The 18,789-nt window shown below is 45.3% G+C and overlaps 1 protein-coding gene across 1 annotated transcript in view; it reads right to left on the bottom strand.

The window, feature by feature from the left end:
- VPS37A (VPS37A subunit of ESCRT-I) overlaps window positions 1-18,789 on the bottom strand; it is an 862,571-nt gene that overhangs the window by 404,274 nt on the left and 439,508 nt on the right. The gene's annotated exons all lie outside the window — the stretch shown is intronic.

Raw genomic sequence — 18,789 nt, forward strand, 5'->3', positions numbered from 1 at the left:
AAGACAACAAACACCATAAATCATTCACATAGTTTTGAGGACATAAAGGAAATGGACAGACACTTATTTGAGACATGGAAGTCGTAAAAGTCAAGAGAGCTAGGTGGGCCTGAGGATATCGGGAGACTCTTTGGGAAGACCTGTAGGAGTAGTAGGCTCAGAGATGGGGCAAAATTCACATATTAAGGAGCACTGGGGGAGCACCTACCGAGGGGAGGTAGAAGCTATTGAAAACTAGAGGCAATGGGTGGGGTCAGACAACAGATCAGGGCCACAGGCATTTAGATGTGTACCAGATAAAACCCGACTGGGAGAGATGCTCTCTTCAGTTCCCCTTTTCAAAACATGCAGAGGATATTAAGTTTGAACCATACTAGCTAATTATCTAGCACTTAATTGCTAATTGCCCGTGAGCAGAGATGGACACCAGGCTGAAGCGTCTGGAGCGTTTACACCTCTTTTAAAAGGGACTACATTGATCCGGCAATGGCAGCTTTTCGGATTGACAATGGAGAAATTAACACGTACGGCTAAGTAACAAGACAAAGAACATATTGGAGGAAATTAGGGCTCTGCCAACTGACATCCAGGCCTCTGCTCTGGAAGTGCGAGGAAGAGTGAAGAAGGTAGAAGGCAAGAGATAGGCATTCAAAAACAATGAACTATCTTTGGATCTCTTGCAAATAAAATACAAAGCCACACTAAAGGAACTGGAAACGCGAACCAGAGAAGCAAACCAAGAGAAGGTGATTATTAATGCACTCTTCTGAGAGGAAGGAAGAAAGGATGTGGTCCTAAATAATGAAACATGCCACGTTGAACTCTAAAAAGGTCAGTGGGGAATTAACCAAAAAATTATAGGCACACAGACCATCAATACTATCTCAGGGGTCCACTTCACAGATATTTTTTGTAGTTATTTTAATCTAGATTGTGCCATCACAGTTCTGAGACAGATATCCGCACTATCGAGAGGCATTTTCCTAAGGAAGTTTACTTATTGGTCTCTTAATGGACATTCAGTATTGAAGGCAAGATTGGATTTAAATACAGATGTGAATGCCATTTATGTTCAAAATCGTTAACTGGCATATACAGTGCTGAAATACGAAATGGCCTCATTTTTTCTTTTTTTTACTAGGCAATACTGGACTTCTGGACTACAGTAGTAAGCAAGCTACCTTGAGACTATTTTACAGTTTCAAAAGCAGGCAAATATTAAAGAGGATTATGACAGATGAGTAGACGCTGTATATGATGTGACTGTTTGACATGCATAAAAGACCTTATTATAACAGGTATGTTCTTTGGTTAATTTTGTAGATGAGTGTACATGCAAGACACGAACTAAACAAATAATAGCTCCTGAAGAAGGGAAAGGAATTCCCAAAACAAGTAGAGCTTAGGATTGATGAACTGTGGAAAGATTCTTTTGAAAATATTGATGAAATAAATTGAATTATTAATGTGTAAATAAAAACCAAATGTTAAAAAATAAGATGGTGTACTGAAAAATTGTTGAACATCCCCTCTAGGGAGAATCATGTAGATTACTTTATAAACTTTCAAATGTCGATTGGATTTCAACAAAAATTGGTGTGCAGGGGACGGGCCTGTTCCACGAGTCTTGTGGACACGCGTTTGTTGTCTTAAATAAAGCACAAAGAGGGAGTGGCTCGTTAAAAGGCCTAAGGTCTAGTCGGAGCTTTTCAAATACACGCAATTGAGGCATTGGGCCTCCCACCCACACACGAGGAAGGGGGCCGTGATGTCCCCCTCTGCCCTTGAGTCGACACTACAGGATCGGACCACAGGGGGGCAGGTCTCAAAGTTATACAAGATAATAAACACGAGAGACCCTGTCACTCGTGTTTATTATCTAAATGGGAAGATGATTTGGGGAGCCCCATTGAGGATGTGGCGTGGTTGAGAATATGGGGTTGGATGCTCAAGTCCTCCCGGTGTGTCACAGACAGGGAATGTTCTTATACGTTTTGCTACAGGTGGAATCTCATCCCGGAGAGACTACACCACATGGACAGCAGTTACCCTGCTATTTGCTGGCAGGGCTGTGAAGCAATGGACTCCCTGTTCCACATGGTGTGGGCATGTCCCAAGGTGGCTCTTTATTGGAAGGAGGTGCTGGTTAGAATAAAAGATCACAGGGTTGACCCTTCCCATGGACCCACGTGTGTTGATTTTGGGGGATACAGGTGGTTGGGTGTTCCCCTTACCAGTCCAATGGCTACCTTAATTAGTCATCTCCTACTGGCAGCAAAGCTGGTCATCACCCGTACTTGGAAGGCGACATAGGGCCCGGTACTTTGTGAGAGGCGTTACCCAAGGTATGTGTCGGTGTGGGACCCATTTCATTGACTTTGCTGAGAGATATCCCGCAATGGCCGCTAAGCCCCCAATGTTGCAACATTTTTCTCCTCTGTGATCCCACCTGCACCCCCGGAGGCAGGGATGGGGTGGCTGGATTCTGGAGGGTTGTGGGGGGGAGGGACAACCAGACTGGACTGAATCTAATCCATGTCTGTACTGAACTGATGTCTAGCAAGCCTGGAGATCATGGGGCCGTTCCCCAAAATTGGTCACACTGTACTGTACATGAAGTTAAGCTTGTTTTTGTACTCACAACATGTTAACTTAAATAAAAGCTGTTTCTAAGAAACAGAAAGGCTTCAGGTCTATAATGGTGAGGTGTCATTGAAGAAATTGAACAGGTGTGGTTTTTCCAGGGTTTCTCAGAGACAGACATCTTTAGACTTCAAGGCTGACTTTCTCAACTACCCCTCAACCATTAACTCAAACTCATGCTCAGGGTTCTGACAAGCTGGCATCTGCATTTGGCTCTCCCGATGTTTTGGACTGCAAGTCCCATCAGACCAATACAGCAAACTCAATGGCATGGGATCATGCAAGTCGTAGCCCAAAACATCTGAAGAGCTGCAGGTTGCAGGCCCAAGGGATGGAGGAAGGAGGGGCCCTAGCTAAGATTCACTGAAGGAGATTTAATCCAATGAGGGATTGTGAGCAAGGGAGGGGAATAATGTTTGGCATTATTTAGCATAGGAAACTGAAGTGAAACTACTCTTAGCGTATAGATGAAAACTGATATAGGAAGCAACAATTTGTATTTGTTTGGTAACAATTGCCCTTGTGTTGGGATTTCTTAGGATGGCAAAGGTATGCAGGACAGGACTGGGCTACTGGAGTGGGTGATTTTGATAACAAATGTGGCAGTCACACCTACCATATGCATTAGTATGACAGGGACGTGACTAGCCGTGATGTGAGCAGGACGCTTACGGCCTCAACTCATCAGGCGCTGGCAAATAAGATTTTACAGGGCTTCAAAATAGATGTCAGAAACCCCCAGCCAGCATGGCCACACTACAGAATAGAAGCAGCACTATTCGCTCTGATTCCCGCAGAAAATAACTCTCGGACAGAGAAGAAATTGACAAACGTAAGTTGGAGCAGGACGCCTCCAAAATGGCATGCACGATCCAGTGAGAAGTGAAAGCAGCGTAGGAGCCGATACGAGGACAGGAGGAACAGCACTTCCAGGGAGGATCGGAGGCCAACAGACCCCAGCGACTTCGCTGTAAGAAGCGGCAACTTGCCGAAGACAAAGGGTAATAAGAGGTGAGGGGAGCACAGTGCCAGGAGAGAGGGACAGAGGACTATGCACACACCCGGGCCAACAGTTAGCGTGGGAGTGACTCACCAAAGAAGCAAAGCCGGAGGAAGAGTAGACAGCGCACACTCCCACCACCCACAACAACAGTGCTCCAGAGTGAAGGCCAAAGAGAACGCCCAACGGCAGCAGTGAGACACCTCCCCTGGTCGTCCCAAAGAGTGCAAAGAGTGCCGGCAGAGGGGACACGCACGATATAGTGCACACCAGAGAGGACAAACCAAGACCCTCACACAGGCCCCCAGGCAGTAACTAAGAAATAAGAATTAAAGACTCCAAAGAGACTCATGCAAAAACACACGCCGGGAGAAGCATAGATAACAGGGGTCTGTGCTAGAGGACCCATTAAGAATCTGAGAGGGAACACTGCGCAAGAAGCCAATACTGAACCGCAGGATCTACCCCCACCATAACAGAGAAGATACGCATCTAAGAATATAAGCCGGCCATAAAGAAAATACATTTGCGCAGGCCCACCCATAAAGATCACAATCAACTAGACTTCTGGAAGAGACCTACCTTCCCCTTGCACTGATTGTGGACACCGCAAGGGGAAGCATAAGAGAAACAGATGCCAGTAGGGGGCAGGAAAAAGACACCTGTGCAGCCAAAACAAACTACATCAGAGATATTTGCCAGAAAAAATGAACAAAGATTAGAATCCAAACCCTCGGATGAGTATCTCCTCTCCCTTCGGAAATACCTTCCTACTAGAGCTCTACGCTCCTCCACCACCAACTCCCTCAGTGTCAGTCGCTTCTTCAAGCAACAAGTTGACAGTATATCTCTTTCTTCGGCTGGAGCCTCTCTCTGGAACAGCCTCATTGCCTCTCTGAAACTTGAGAATCACCTTTAGTTCCGTAAGCACCTCAAGACCTTCCTCTTTGCTACTGCCTTTTCTCTTCCTCTCCCCTGCTGATCTCTGTCTGTTTTTGCATTGGGCAGCTGGCTACCCACTGATTTCGGGCCCAGATCCCTGCCCACCCAGCTGCATACCCGCACTGCCTCTTAGCAACCCTTGCACTTAGGTCTTTATCTGCAACCCTACAGTCCCCTTAGCTGCACTTATTGACACCCGTTGTCTGTGCTTAATTCTTGCACTTGCCCCCTGCTGGCCGCACAACCTGTTTTGATCACATGTTCACCACTTTCCACTCCTCCCCTACCCCTTGCACTCTCCCCCCCTTCCCTCTCCCCTGCACTTGCTCGTTCTCAATGTCACTGGGCCTAGTAAGATCGTTGTTTTGTCCTCCCTTACACCCCTCCCTTGCCTCGCCGCGCCTTGAAACACTTGTGTATGGGCGCAATATAAATAAAATATATCATCTGCCAGGAAAAGTCATGGAACCACAACCGGACAACACAGATAACAGGATCCTCGAGGCAATTGCGGCCTTGAGTGCATCCATGGAGACCCACAACGGGGCGATGAAAACGGATATGACCCCACTGCACCAAGATGTACGCAACATAGCCGGAAGAGTGGGGGAAACTGAAAAAAAACTAGAAGAGACTGCATCCTCCACGAAGGGGCTACAGCAAACAGTTTCGTATTGGAAAGAAAGAGTCCAGATGCTGCAGGAAAGGGCCAAAGATCCGGAAGGACGAGCAAGAAGGAGGAACGTCCGAATCCTGGGGTTGCCGGAGGGAGCCAAAAGGTAGAGACCCTACCACTTACATAGAGAATATGCTCCTCCAGGAAATAGGGCCAGGAGCCTTATCACAAGAGTTCACGGTCGAAAGAGCCCACAGAGCGCTGATGAGGAAACCGCCCCCAGGAGCAACCCCTTGGCCAATTATAGCAAAAATACAAACTATCGAGACAAGAAGATCCTGGCTTTCTCTAGGTCGGGAGGAGAGATCTGTCGGGACTCAGCGCTACTGGCGATCTATCCAGATTATACTATCCAGGTCCAGCGGAGAAGAGGCCAATTCGTCCCGACGAAGGAAAGACTCAGACGCCAGGGCATAAAATACATGCTCCTGTACCCTGCTCAATTAAAAATAATCTACAAAACGGAAGGCCCTTTTTTCGAGACCCACAAGGAAGTAAACACATGGATGGACAAGAACAGCATGGAGCAGATGCCAGAAAGAACAGAGGATACCAGAAGAGCCTGCAGGTGAAAGGAAACAGCAGGACACACAATAGACATTGAAAGCAAAATCCAGATAGGAAAACACGATGGAATCTGGGTTACAGGACTTTATCTGAACAGACTATCACTAGCAAGTGCTTTTGAGGGAGAGACAGAGACCGGTTTCCCACTCCCACGGTCCCGGGTGCACTGTTCACTCCCTTATCACAGCGTACAGACATAGCACTTAACCATCAAATCCCGAGGGAACCTGGGAACAAATGATGGTTCGGCCTCTGCGGGAGAACCCCGTTGGGCGTTATGTTAAAGTTAACGTTAAGGGCAGTTGGTTCAAGTTACAACACAGCTTTGTTGTCCACATAAGAAGATGCAGGACTAGAACCCATAGGATGATTATGCGATGGAAAAAACAGAGGGTGCTCCTGGACATGATGGAGAGAGCAGAAGGACATGAGGAGGGAAAACCAGATGACAGACACTTAAAATGTCCTCCTGGAATGTGATGAAGGAGCTAAACAATTATGTAAAAAGGGTAAGAATAGCAGCATACCTACCCCAGAAAGCAATCTGGATAGCTTTACTACAAGAAACACACTTCACACCAGCGAGACAATCCCAGATATTGAAAAAACGGGGAGGGAAGGGATTTGTTTCAACATACTCAAATTATGCAAGGGGAGTCATCATCTGGGTGGCGTCACAGTGCCCTTCCAGCTCATCGGAGCGCTAATGGACACAGAGGGAAGAATGGTACTGGTTCACGGGTTCCTAGGGAAAAATTAAGTTTGCTTGATCAGTACCTATGTACACAATCATAATGTGTCCACCTTTTTCTGCTCCCTATATATCAAAAGGACTCCTTTACAGGAGGCATGACTTGGATCTGGGGAAGGGATTTCAACTGCTCTATAGACCCAGGATTGGGCAGATCAGACAATAGAGCTTTGCCATTATCCCCACCTACAATGGCCATGAGAGCGCTAAAAAAAGATCTAGAACTGCAGGAGATTTGGAGATGGGTACACGGAATGAGCAGCGAATTCTCCTTCTACTCGCCTGTGCACAAACTATACAACTGGGTGAATTTGTTGAGGCATCCTATGAAGGAAGGACGCTCTCTGATCATTCACCCCTAGTGGTTATATGGATACTCAGGAGCAATCAGCCTACCCCGATACCCACGTGGAGGTTAAGAGTGGAAACCCTAATAGACAAGCCGTTTAGAGACGAACTGGGTAGGCAAGCAGAAGAATACTTTGGCTTCAATGTGGGCAGTGTCAAGGAAACGGGGATGGTATGGGACGCCTTCAATGTGGTGATAAGTCCTGTAGCCAAAACAGGAGGAGTGAGGAGAGAATTGGAACACCAATTGGCAAGCACAGAGGCGAAGATTAAAAGAATAGAGGGATTGGAAAATAAGACAGAGGCTTCAGAGAGGGCACTCATCGAACTCAGGCAGAAATGCACAGAACGCTGAGAAAGACTGGGAAGATATACATATTAAAAAAATATACCGAAAAGCTGCACGGGCAGGGAGATAAACCAGGTAGATTGGTTAAGTAGAGATACAGAGACCCGTGAAGGAACAGTAGAAATAGTAGATGAATGCGGAGAAAGCTGTAGATCGCAAAAAGAAATAAACAAGACTGTTAGGGCCCTCTACCAAAATCTCCATGAGGACTCAGGTGACACCAGGAAGAGGGAACTAACAGAGAGCCTGGCAGATATTGGCCTGCCTACACTAACAGCAGAGCAAAAAGAAACATTAGAGACACCAATCAGAGTAGAAGAGTTGAGAGTTGATAGCCCTGCTCCCAACAGGCAAAACTCCTGGCAGAGACGGACTACCAGCAGAATTCTACAGAGAATCTGCAGACATAGTGACCCCACATCTACCTATGACCCTTGAGGAGGCATTTGAGAAAGGGAAACTACCCAATAGTACGGAAGAATCCATCATACTCCCCATTTTGAAACCGGGCAAAGACAAGAGACTTTGCGAATCCTATAGACCGATAACTCTAATTAACAAAGACACCAAAATCCTCAACTATGCTAGCCGAGAAACTAAAAAAGTGATCACAACATTAATTTGCACATATCAAACAGGTTATGTCGCAGGCAGAACAACATAAAACCATAGGAGACTACACACCATAATGGACAGTGGCCGGAAGGGTGCGCATTGGTGGCTCTAGATACCATCAAGGCATTTGATTTGGTCAGGTGGGAATGTGTTACGCTCACCTGATATCTGCAGAGGCGTTGGGGCATAGTTGCAGCACTCCCTGTACTTGAATCACCTCCTTTCAGGCCTCTCCCTCAGTAGAAAAGCTGTGAGCGGTGATACGTGGTGAGACTGCTCCTGTGAATTAGGGAAGATAAGCTCTACGTCCTGCTACTTCTGGCAGGGGCGCATCGAATGGGATCTAGTTCCTTCACTGATCCCTGATAATGAATAGTCCAGTCCAGCTGTGACCATGTTTCTCCTTAAGATTGGTAAGTCTTTCTTGACCTCTTGTGATGCTGTTCGTTCTGTTTAATGTCGTTATACGTAGCTCCTAATTATGGCTGCAATAATGTCTCTCTTCTGTTTTCTTCCCTTAGATGGAAACGCGGCCTAGATGCAGCTGTGAGACGTCAGACGCGGCCGGAGGGAAGATGGAGGCTACCACAATGTTCAACAGCAAGTAAGCGAAGGTTTAAGGTAAAGCACAAGGTATGGCGAAGCGCAACCTTAAACTGACAGTTTTTTTTCAATGTCTAACCTTGTCTTCTGTTTCTCCTTGATGGCTGTTGGCTTCCCCAAAGAGCTTCAGCATGGGAGACAACATTTTGAGGTGGATTCACATACTCTACTTGAGACAAGAGTACGTACAGGGAAACACATATCAGAGGAGTTCCCTATCCAAAGATTGGATAGGATATGATATGGCATTTATAACGCGCCTATACACAAGTGTTTCAAGGCGCGACGAGGCAAGGGAGGGGAACAAAGGGAGGACAAACAATGATCCTACTAGGCCAGGTGTCATTCAGATCGCGCAAGTGCGTGGGCAGGGACAGTGCAGATAAGAACAATAAGTAAAGTAACGGCCAGCATGTGGCAAGTGCATGGGTAAGTGCAGACAGCAGGTGTCAAGGGCTGGTAGGGGGACTGCAGGGATACAGAAACAGTCCCCAAGTGCGGGGGTTGCCAGGCGGGCAGTGGCGGTGCGTGACGCTGGCGGGGGGGAACCTGAGCCCGAGATCAGAGGGTGTCCACGTAGCCAGTGCAGTTCATGTTACAGCCAGGAGGTCAGCAGAGGAGAGGAGGAGAAAAATCAGAAACAAAGAGAAAGGTTTTGAGGTGCTTCCGGAACCGGAGATGGCTCTCCTCAAGTTTAAGGGAGGCAGGGAGGCTGTTCCAGAGGGAGGCACCAGCCGAGGAAAGATCTACCACCAACTTGTTGCTTGGAGAAGCGACTGACCCTGAGGGAGTCGGAGGCGGATGAGCGAAGAGCTCGAGAAGGAAGATATTCAGGAAGAGAGAGTTGGAGGTATAGAGGCCCTAGGCCCCAAAAGGCCTTGTGGAGGATGCAGAGGATTTTGAACATAATCCTCGCGGCACAAAACAGGGATGCCCCTTGTCCCCCCCAATTATATATTCTAGTAGTAGAACCCCAGCGATATTTAAGAGGAAAACGTTTAAGGACACAGGACTGCCAAGTTTGAGGGATAACGCCCAATCTCACAACTTTGGAGAAAAGAGTTTCCAGTATACCAGCCAACATTTCAGGATCCTGTTTTAAAATGACACTGGTTAAAGCTCCCAGAGACCCTGATTTTTTTAATTTGGCTATTATGTTGACTATCTCATCTCTATCTATTGCTGAAAGGGGTTTATAACTATAGTTGTTACTCTCATTTGTTGCCTTTATAGACTCGAAAACTAGAAGGTTAATTAAATGCTCCGGCTACCGGATCGGGTTTAGAATTGTATTATTTTTATTTCCTGTAGCATCTTCCAATAAATTCCAGATGCATCCTGCATTTCTAAACTTTATTATCACAACCATTCTTTACCATTCCGCTCTCCTACATTAGGTTCGCCACCCCTGCACCCACTTTCTATATGTGTTTTTAATGATTTTAACCAAAACCAATTAATTGCGGGGAGATTGGTGAGTGAATCTGATTCCCTGTATTTCGCTGCTCATTTGCCCCTTTCTATCTCTTATTACTTTATCATATGCTACAATTTCCTTGTCTTCTCGAAAAATGTGAACTATTTTGTGCAAAGCACAATCTCTAGTAAATTGCGTAATCCATTTTTCGATATTTTCTGGGTCTAATGATTAAAGTCTAGATTGTAGATGTGGATCTAACTTCCCAATCAGTCTTTTGGCCTTCTCCACATTTGTCATGATGCCTACTTCCGGAGAACCAGTCCAGGACCAGCGTCCCCGGAAGCAGACATCATGTTCCCGGAGAAAAGGCCAGCAACCCCTAGTAGGGGCCCTTTGGACACTGCCCTGGCGCCTTTGGCGCCAGGATCATTTTGGACCTCAGTCCTTGCGCCATAGGCGCCACGCTCATAAAGGGAGTGTTTATGTGAACTTACCTGATGCAGACCGTGCTGCCGGATCCAGACCTCTTTGAGGCCTGAAAGGGACTATTTTACCTGTGGGACTATTTTGCCACTCGGGCGTGGCCGGGGAAGAATACGTACCTGGAACTACTTTGGGACGCTATTTAAGCCACGCCCAGACAGCAGCTCACGCTTCGCGTTGTTCTGCACCTAGCAGCTGGACGCTCACCGTGTCTGCTCCTGCATCCTGACTCCAGCCACGCCCGCCTCCATCCTGGAACACCTGAAAGGAAAGAAGAGAAGGGAAAAGGTGAACAGAAGAACATTACCTGCTTCTACCCGGAGTCCGGAGTCATCACGCCGGCGATCCTAAGGGAAGACATTTTAAAGACGCATCGCGTTGCTCGCTGCAGCGCCGCGTTCCACTCACCTGTTCACGAGTCATCTCCGTGCTCCTTAGCGACCATCTGCACGATCCGGCGCATACCTGCGCCTAAGGGGGAAGAGAAGAACAAAAGGTGAGCAAAAGGAACATATTGAGGAAAGCCAGATTTTCGCCATAAGACTTACCTGATTATTGTTGGGAGAATCTTTCCTCATCTCGGGTCGGCGCCGCTTCTTCGGCAGTACCGTACCCCGGCCCCTATGGGGAAAAAAGACACACGCATTAGTGGGTGAATATAAGGACATTAAAGGAACCACCCATCATAAACTCATCTGAGTTTACCTTCGGCGAATTGTTTCCTCTACGCGGAATCTTCACTCAGCACCTGTGATAAAAGGGATAAGAGACAGACTACTGAATATAAAGGCAAATAGAAAAGGAGGCCAACTCTTGAACTTTTACAACAGTATACTTACGGCACCTTGCCAGGAAAGTCAAGTAAGCTTGTATCCTCACCAATCCGAACACCAGTGAAGTAACTGGATATAATCGCACCCCTGCACCAGAAGCAGGATGGAGAGCTCGTCCTTTCAAACCTTAAGGTGAGAGTTAACGGGAAATTTCGGAGGGAAGTGGGAGGCCGACGCGCTACTCCGCAGGTAGTTCATCCCCTTTCTCCATCTGCAGAAGGATTCTCCTGCAAGTCAGACAAGCGAGGTTTGGGGGTCCTGTCCAGTCGATCTTCCGAGTTCTGCGCATCACCTTAGAAGAGGCCGCAGCAGTCCAGACCTGGTCAGCGTCTCCGTGGGAGTCAGGTGAGCCTTACAACATTTTGGGTTGACCATATAACACGGTTCCCTGAATGCCCTCAATATCCCTAATTTCCTGTGTAGGTAGTTTTAACCTATCTGAATTAAATGTCAAGGTGATAGTTGCATGGTTACTAAACTCATTCAACTCTATGGCCATTCTTCGTATTACCTGTAAAAAAAAAATCGAAGGGCTAAAAGGTAATCTAAAGTCTCTCTTCTTTTCCACCAAGGGGGCTGGGGTGATTTCATCTACCTCGACCGCCAAAATGAACTTTTGGCAATACATAGTGTCAGCAATTCGTGCTCGAAGGGTATTTTTTATCCCTATAAGTTGGCCTCCAAAGGGTCTGCTTTTTTCACCCTTTCTTGCCAACGATTGGTAGATGACATAACCGTCTACATAGCTTGGACAATAACCTGGTCTTGGGTAACATACATATCTGATTCCAGGTTAATTGAGATAGTGATTTGCTGGAGGCGAGAAGAAGTCCAAAAACGGATCTATGTTAAAATACCAAATTCCGAAAAGCTTGAGTTTCAAAATTGCAAAGCCGACTTGCTTGCATTCTGAAACTCAAGCTTTTTGAATTATGTTTTTTTGTCCCCTGCTTTGCATTTAATGTATTCAGGGAACAAGCCCACAACCCCCAAAGCCCATAATGCCAGTTAGGTGAGTGGGGGACACCCCCACTCACCTAGTTTGGTATTCTGGAATTTGTCATTTTATATCATGCCGAATGCGCCCAAAAAGTGCATTCAGCATTTTATTTTCATTATTTTGGTGCAATACCATCCAAAAGCATTCGTTCCATGACGTTATTGAAATAGCTCAATGGGAAGTCATCAAGGCTGATGGTATTGAATCAGCTAGATCGGACTGAAAAAGAGAAGCCCTTTCTAAAACAATGTGAGGCTTCCTTTGTGGCGAAGTGCAGGACTGCTGGCATGCAGTCCAGTAGACAAGACTATTGTAATCATCGACCAGTTTTCTCAGAGGAGACAAATGAGAGTACAATCCACTCATGCAGGCACCCACATGTGATTGTGCTTTGCAAACAAGAAGTGTTACCTCTCTAGCGACATCTCTGCAAGGACTGATAGGGCATCTCATCTGCATTGCGCTACCTTCACTGGATCCTTCTACCCACCTGGATCGTATTCAAAACTGCATGCATCACCAACAAAGCAGTCTCAAACGGAAAAAAAACTAACAATGCGCTAAACTACACATCTCTTTAGGCTCCCACGCCTCACCAGCAAAATCATCAACATTATGAAGCCCAGAAAGACCGTAAAAATACAGAAATAAATAAATAAAAGACTCCCAAGGAGCCATTCTCATGCCACACTGCGACCATCTGGAACTCGATCCTTGTAGACGCTCGAAATGCCTTCAAAATCCTCCAATTCCACGAAACAATAAAATGTGTCTCTTTCAAGATTACCCGCTAGACAAGTAGAAATCCAGCCCTCATGCCACCAAAAGTACTGCGCTACTATAAACATTCCTTAGCTATTGCTGGTCTCGGCTGCTCTCGAGCTAGTTTCTAGCAATAAATACATGAATGAAATAGCACCACAGAGGAGGTGGAGCAAGACAAAAGAATATCATAATGGCGGACCACTTTGATACGGGTTCTTCCTGCAGAGCCAAGCTGCAGAACAAAGAAAAAACAGAATCAGCTGGGCAATCAGTAGTTTTATGACGAGTGGCCCAATGGCCACACTTGTGTAGATAATCTAGACATATTATGTTAATTTCACTATTGCTGCCAGGGTACAAATGGCCACAGTTGTTATAAATTGGTGTGTCTGTCTGGAGCATCAGGAGTTGGAGAGCGAGTGGCGGAGCAGAAAGGAGGTTAGAAGTGCTTAGGAGGTGGCGAAGCAGAAGGAAGAGGTGATAAAGGAGAACATGTTGCAGGAGGAGAGGGGTATGGCAGAAGTGCAAAGACATCAAAATGAGGCGATGGAGAGTAGTAGTAGTAGGAGTAGATAGGATGTAGAGGAGCAGAGAAGTCATAATAGGGCGCCAAGGTGGTAGCTGAGGAAGAGGCAGTTAGGGAAAAAACCTGAAGTGGAGAGGAGGCAAGACAACAGCTTGAGTAGAAAATAGAGGAGAGAGGAAGGAAGGAAGGAAGGAAGGAAGGAAGGAAGGAAGGAAGGAAGGAAGGAAGGAAGGAAGGAAGGAAGGAAGGAAGGAAGGAAGGAAGGAAGGAAGGAAGGAAGGAAGGAAGGAAGGAAGGAAGGAAGGAAGGAAGGAAGGAAGGAGAAGGCAGATACACCAGTCAAGGAGGTGAAAGAGGGTAAACAAAACGACTTAGAAGAGGTGCAAGAAGGGGGAAAAGAAAGAGGAAGCGAGCCAGTGGTGGCAACCAGGAGAACAGGAAGGGGGTGGAGAGGAGGAAACCAAAACGGAGTGGAAGAGAGGAGCACAGTATTGGGAATCATTGAGGAGGAAAGGAAGGGGGACAGGACTGAGGAAGGGAAGTATGACATTTAAAATATCCTTTAAGGAAGAGTAGGATGTGCCCAACAAAAAAAGACTTGCTGCTGGAGGAGACTGCGGTTGCACAACTGCCACTGGCAACAAGGGTGTTGTGCTTGACAGTCACAGGGGCTGCTGCAATCAAAGCTCAGATCGCAAGGAGTCCAACAACTGGTCACATCCAAATGACCCAGTCAACATAAACATAGACAACGAGAGTTGGTGGCAATTTCTACAGAAGAGAACGACATCCAGACAATTTAAACAAAAGACACAATTTCAACTACAAGATCCAACAAAGAGATATTGGGGCACTTAAACCCCAGAAAATGAGTGCATTTCTAACCGCCGTTTGCCAGAACGTATGGGAGAAAGGGAAGGTCAGACTAACTACGATCTTCTAGAAAGCTTGGCTTGTTCATCATACTCAGTTCTTCATGAACTTGTTTTCAGTTCTACATACTCACTGAACTGTATTCTGTGGTTTAACAAATACTAGTTTACATTCTAACCTGAGCTCCAAGTTGTCTGTTGATCCCTTGTTCATGGCAATACATATATGGGATCTATGTGACCCATATCCCAACTTTATAGGACACTGATGCAGGGAGCAAGGCTATAATCACTCAGAAAAAGACAATTGTCGATGGCACTAATCATTAGTTTTTTTAACATGTCCTTGGCACTGCTTTACGAGAAGGCTTACAAAACATCTATATCAAATTCATGCATGCACAGTATTAAGCTGCATATATGGCAGTACATCCCCCGCAAGGTCTTTCAAAATGTTCATATAAAACGTCTCTTTGCTTGAGAGCCTGTCAGCAAGTATGGCCCCTTCAGGCATTTTTGGTTGAAGCATAAATGTGCCCATTGCTCCTGGTCGAGGTCATGGTTTGGATTAAAGTGAATGATGGGATAGAGATAACTGTAGACCAGTTCTTAGTGTTATTCAGTCTCTCTCAGGAAGACACAAATATGTTTCATATGTCTTACATGGTTCACAACATGTTAGCTGTAAGGTTAGGTCTAGCTGGGACAAGAAAACATGCATAACTCTAAACACAGACATAATGGCTTAAGGTTTTCCATCCAATCCCCTCCCCTAGACGACGCATTTTATCCTTTTGCCCGACTCATCTTTTTAGTCAAAATGCCCTTTTGTCTTTTGCCCTACTTGTATTTTCATACACACCTCTAACTCGCCACCAATTCTGACCTTTTGCCCAACTTATCTTTACATCACTTCTCACACACACCAGGGGCACCTTTCCACTTTGAATTTCTTTCCCTATCAATCTGGTCATCCTTTTTTCCTCTCACGCCCAAAGGGATTCTACTAATTTTAACATGTGATGCAGCATTTCCTACTACCTTTCCACCATGTCGTAGGTCCGGCTGCTCCGTTCGACCCCCACGTTCTTTCGCTCTTCCCATATTGCATTGCTCCTGCATTCCTGGGCTGGCATGACACTCCCAAAAGCAACAACCGCTCTTTAGTCTCCTCTCAACCCCCGACCACAACACCATTCCCGATAGAGATACAGAGATTGCCTTTCAATTTCTGTTACCTCACATGGAGGTAAGACAAGACATCCTCTACATCTGTCCTCTAACCTGCTTTTTCTCTCTTTAGGAGTATGTGTTGTGCATGAACACATGTAAACATATGGCGTGGAAGTGGGCAGAACCTCCCTGTTAGCCCTCAGAGAAGTTCATCCGTATAAAGTACTAATTATGCCCTAGATTTATGTATGAATGTATATAAATTGAGCATTGTACACACGCACACAATATTTTTTTAGACACTACCATAATGGGAAGTTTATTGGTTAAGTTTCCCTTAAAGAAAACTATTAAGAATGTGTCTTCACTGAATTTTCCAAGGCATGTTATGGTTGCAATTCTCAACCCCTGCCCCCAAAATAAGAATTAAAATTTGCAATTAAGGTTTTTTAAAGTAAACAAATGCATCAAAGCCATTCTAAAGTCACCATTACTTGGGAACTGCCATGCACTACTCAAGACCTCTCTGTGTATGGCAATTCCCCCTGGGAAATTCGGGTCCTCTATTTTATTTTGACAGCCGTCAAGAGTACGTTTTGTGTTCTCCCTCACATTAAATGTAATAAAAGTGAAATGTTTATATTTAATTAGGATTTGTTTAATATTGAGATTCAGGTAAATGTTTGGTTACATACGTGTCTGTGTTGTCATATGTGGTGTCACGAGTGAATGATGGTGGCAGAGCTATATTTTTACAATGGCAGTATCATGTATGGTTGCTTTAGTAACATACTTGGCAAGGTTTTATTTTTGTTCACTGAAATTAAATGTTTAAAAGTAACAACCATAACTTAATTTAACAAAATGTTTTTTTTCAGTGATTGTAAATGTTTTTATAATAATATATAGTATCCTGCTATTTCCAACATGGCATGGCTTGTATCCTTGTCCAGGGTACCCTCAAGCAAACCAATGGTGCCATTAAGGCCAGGCCCATTTGCTACACTGATTGAGGCACAATCTTTGGCCAAGCCCCAGGAATCGGCAAGCCACCTAGCGGATGCACTAGGCATGACCTGCACCTATGGACACTACTTGCTTCAGCTCTGCCCCTCACTTTAAATGTAGAGTAGCCTAAAGACTCATTTAATGCTCACACCAGTAAAAAGAGATAGGGCCCAGTGTTCTTATCTGGTCTCCTTCTCAACCCTCAAAGCAGGAGACATCTCTACCATTCCACATACAGTTCAAATGTTGCTGTCTCTTTTCCTTGCAACCTCAAGACTTTTTTCTGCACTCTGTCCTTCATGATCTCCAGCTTGTATTCTTTTTGATGGATGATGTAGTGTCTGAACATATGCACATGGCTAGACTGTGGAAATGTGGTACAACCTCTAGGTTCGCCCACAGCATACTTTATCCTGGAGAAAATACCAAATCTACCCTAGATTTCTGTTTGTATGTACGAGCTTGACATTCCACTTCTGTATTTGTTCAATATCTAGCCAGATTATGATCATCTGTGAATTTCCTACAGAGCTTAGTCATAAACTGTTGTTTCATGCACATTAAATGTTCCCAAGTAAAGGGATGCATTGGTAATGCACACTCTTGGCTTGTTCAGGTTTTTGTCACATCTGACTCAAGTTAACAGTTTATTTCTTTTGGTTTTATACGAGAGGGGTTGCTTATTATTATATAGTGTATGCCCTTATGAAAATCGGGTGGTTTTGAGGATATAAATATTGTAAAGAACAAACCTTCATTACTTATTGACAATTGTGAGGTGGACAACTTTGTATAGTTTTCTCAACAAATGTCATTTTATTATATTCAAAAGTTGGATGAACGCCTCACTATTCCTACCCTGACGAGGATTTCCCTGTCTAAAACAAACTAAAGGAAACACTAACAAAGGATATCTGTCCGTCACACTTATACATACAACAAATAAACAAGGAAATGCATGGCAGTTCAAAACAATGTTTGAGTTTGCAATGCAGCCAACGTCTCTCCATTACCTGGGTGAACTCCCTTCCCCAGGTTTTAAACGTGATTCTGCTTCACAGTTCAAGAAAATAACAAAAGGAAATCCTGGTTTGCAACGAAGTTACAACACAGTTGGATGCAACTTCAATTTGTTAACAAAACTTCCAACACAGAAGATCTAAAGTTCTTCCTTTTCCTTAAACAGGTTCTCAGTTCAGCAAACAATAATAGTCTTGGTCAGAATGATTTGCCACCATTGATCATTTTGATAGAAATATAGTCACAAACAACTTAAATGGTCTCTGTCAGACCACCTCGTAGCACTTCAACTTACACCTGGTCTACTTCCATGCCAGCCTCAGTTCACACCTGGTTTACTCCCATGGCAGGCATACTTCTTCACAGGTTTGCCATTCGGGTATACTCCCCTGCCCTGCTCTGCCCAGACAGCGTTTTACCTCAAGTGCTTGTGCAATGAAGATCAACTGACAACAGGTTTCAGAGCTTACAGACCTTGAAGTAGCCCGCTTCTGCTATTGGTATTAATTGTTAAGCTTGTATGTTCCTTGGTCTTAGTCTCTCTTGGCTTGGGGAATGCTTGCAGGTATTAACTCTCAACAAAATCACCCCCTCAGGTTGCTGGGTTTTCCACAGACTCACACTTTTAAGTATACAGTCATTTGGCATTGTTACAATATGGTTTTGCTGTTTTTCCCAAGTTTGGTATTCAAAATAAACGTGGGAATCACCTTCACTTATACAGGAGTGCTGCTTCTGCTGCTTTGCAATAGTTTGGGATTCCAAACTGTTCTCTGAACTACTTTTACTTCTATGCGAGCGTTGCTCACTCGCCAAATGTCTGCTTCTAACACATGAGCGGGTACAGAGCGCTCCAGGGTCACTACCAGCCTTTGAACTTATCGGGAAATCTGTGTGCATCTATTCCCCTTGCTGCTTACAGAACATCTGCTGCCTCACAACCCAGCAAACTGCTTCTGTTAGTGTTAGTCTGCCTTCACACAGGCCACATACAATTGGAGCTCCTCTTGCTCCTGAGGTTCTCTGGTGCACGCCAGCCAACAGAGACTGACTCGAGGACCTCGAGTGCACAACATCCACCCGAGACAGCTTTCCTGCACGCTTCCCGCTGCGCAGTCTCTGCAGAACAAGTTATCAGGGGGGAAAGCTTTCTTCTGGCACGTTTCACGATGCACAACCTCTGCACTTCAGATGT

This window comes from Ambystoma mexicanum, chromosome 6q (assembly GCF_040938575.1).
Source record: "Ambystoma mexicanum isolate Mex_15411 chromosome 6q, UKY_AmexF1_1, whole genome shotgun sequence".
Taxonomy (NCBI): Eukaryota; Metazoa; Chordata; class Amphibia; order Caudata; family Ambystomatidae; genus Ambystoma; species Ambystoma mexicanum.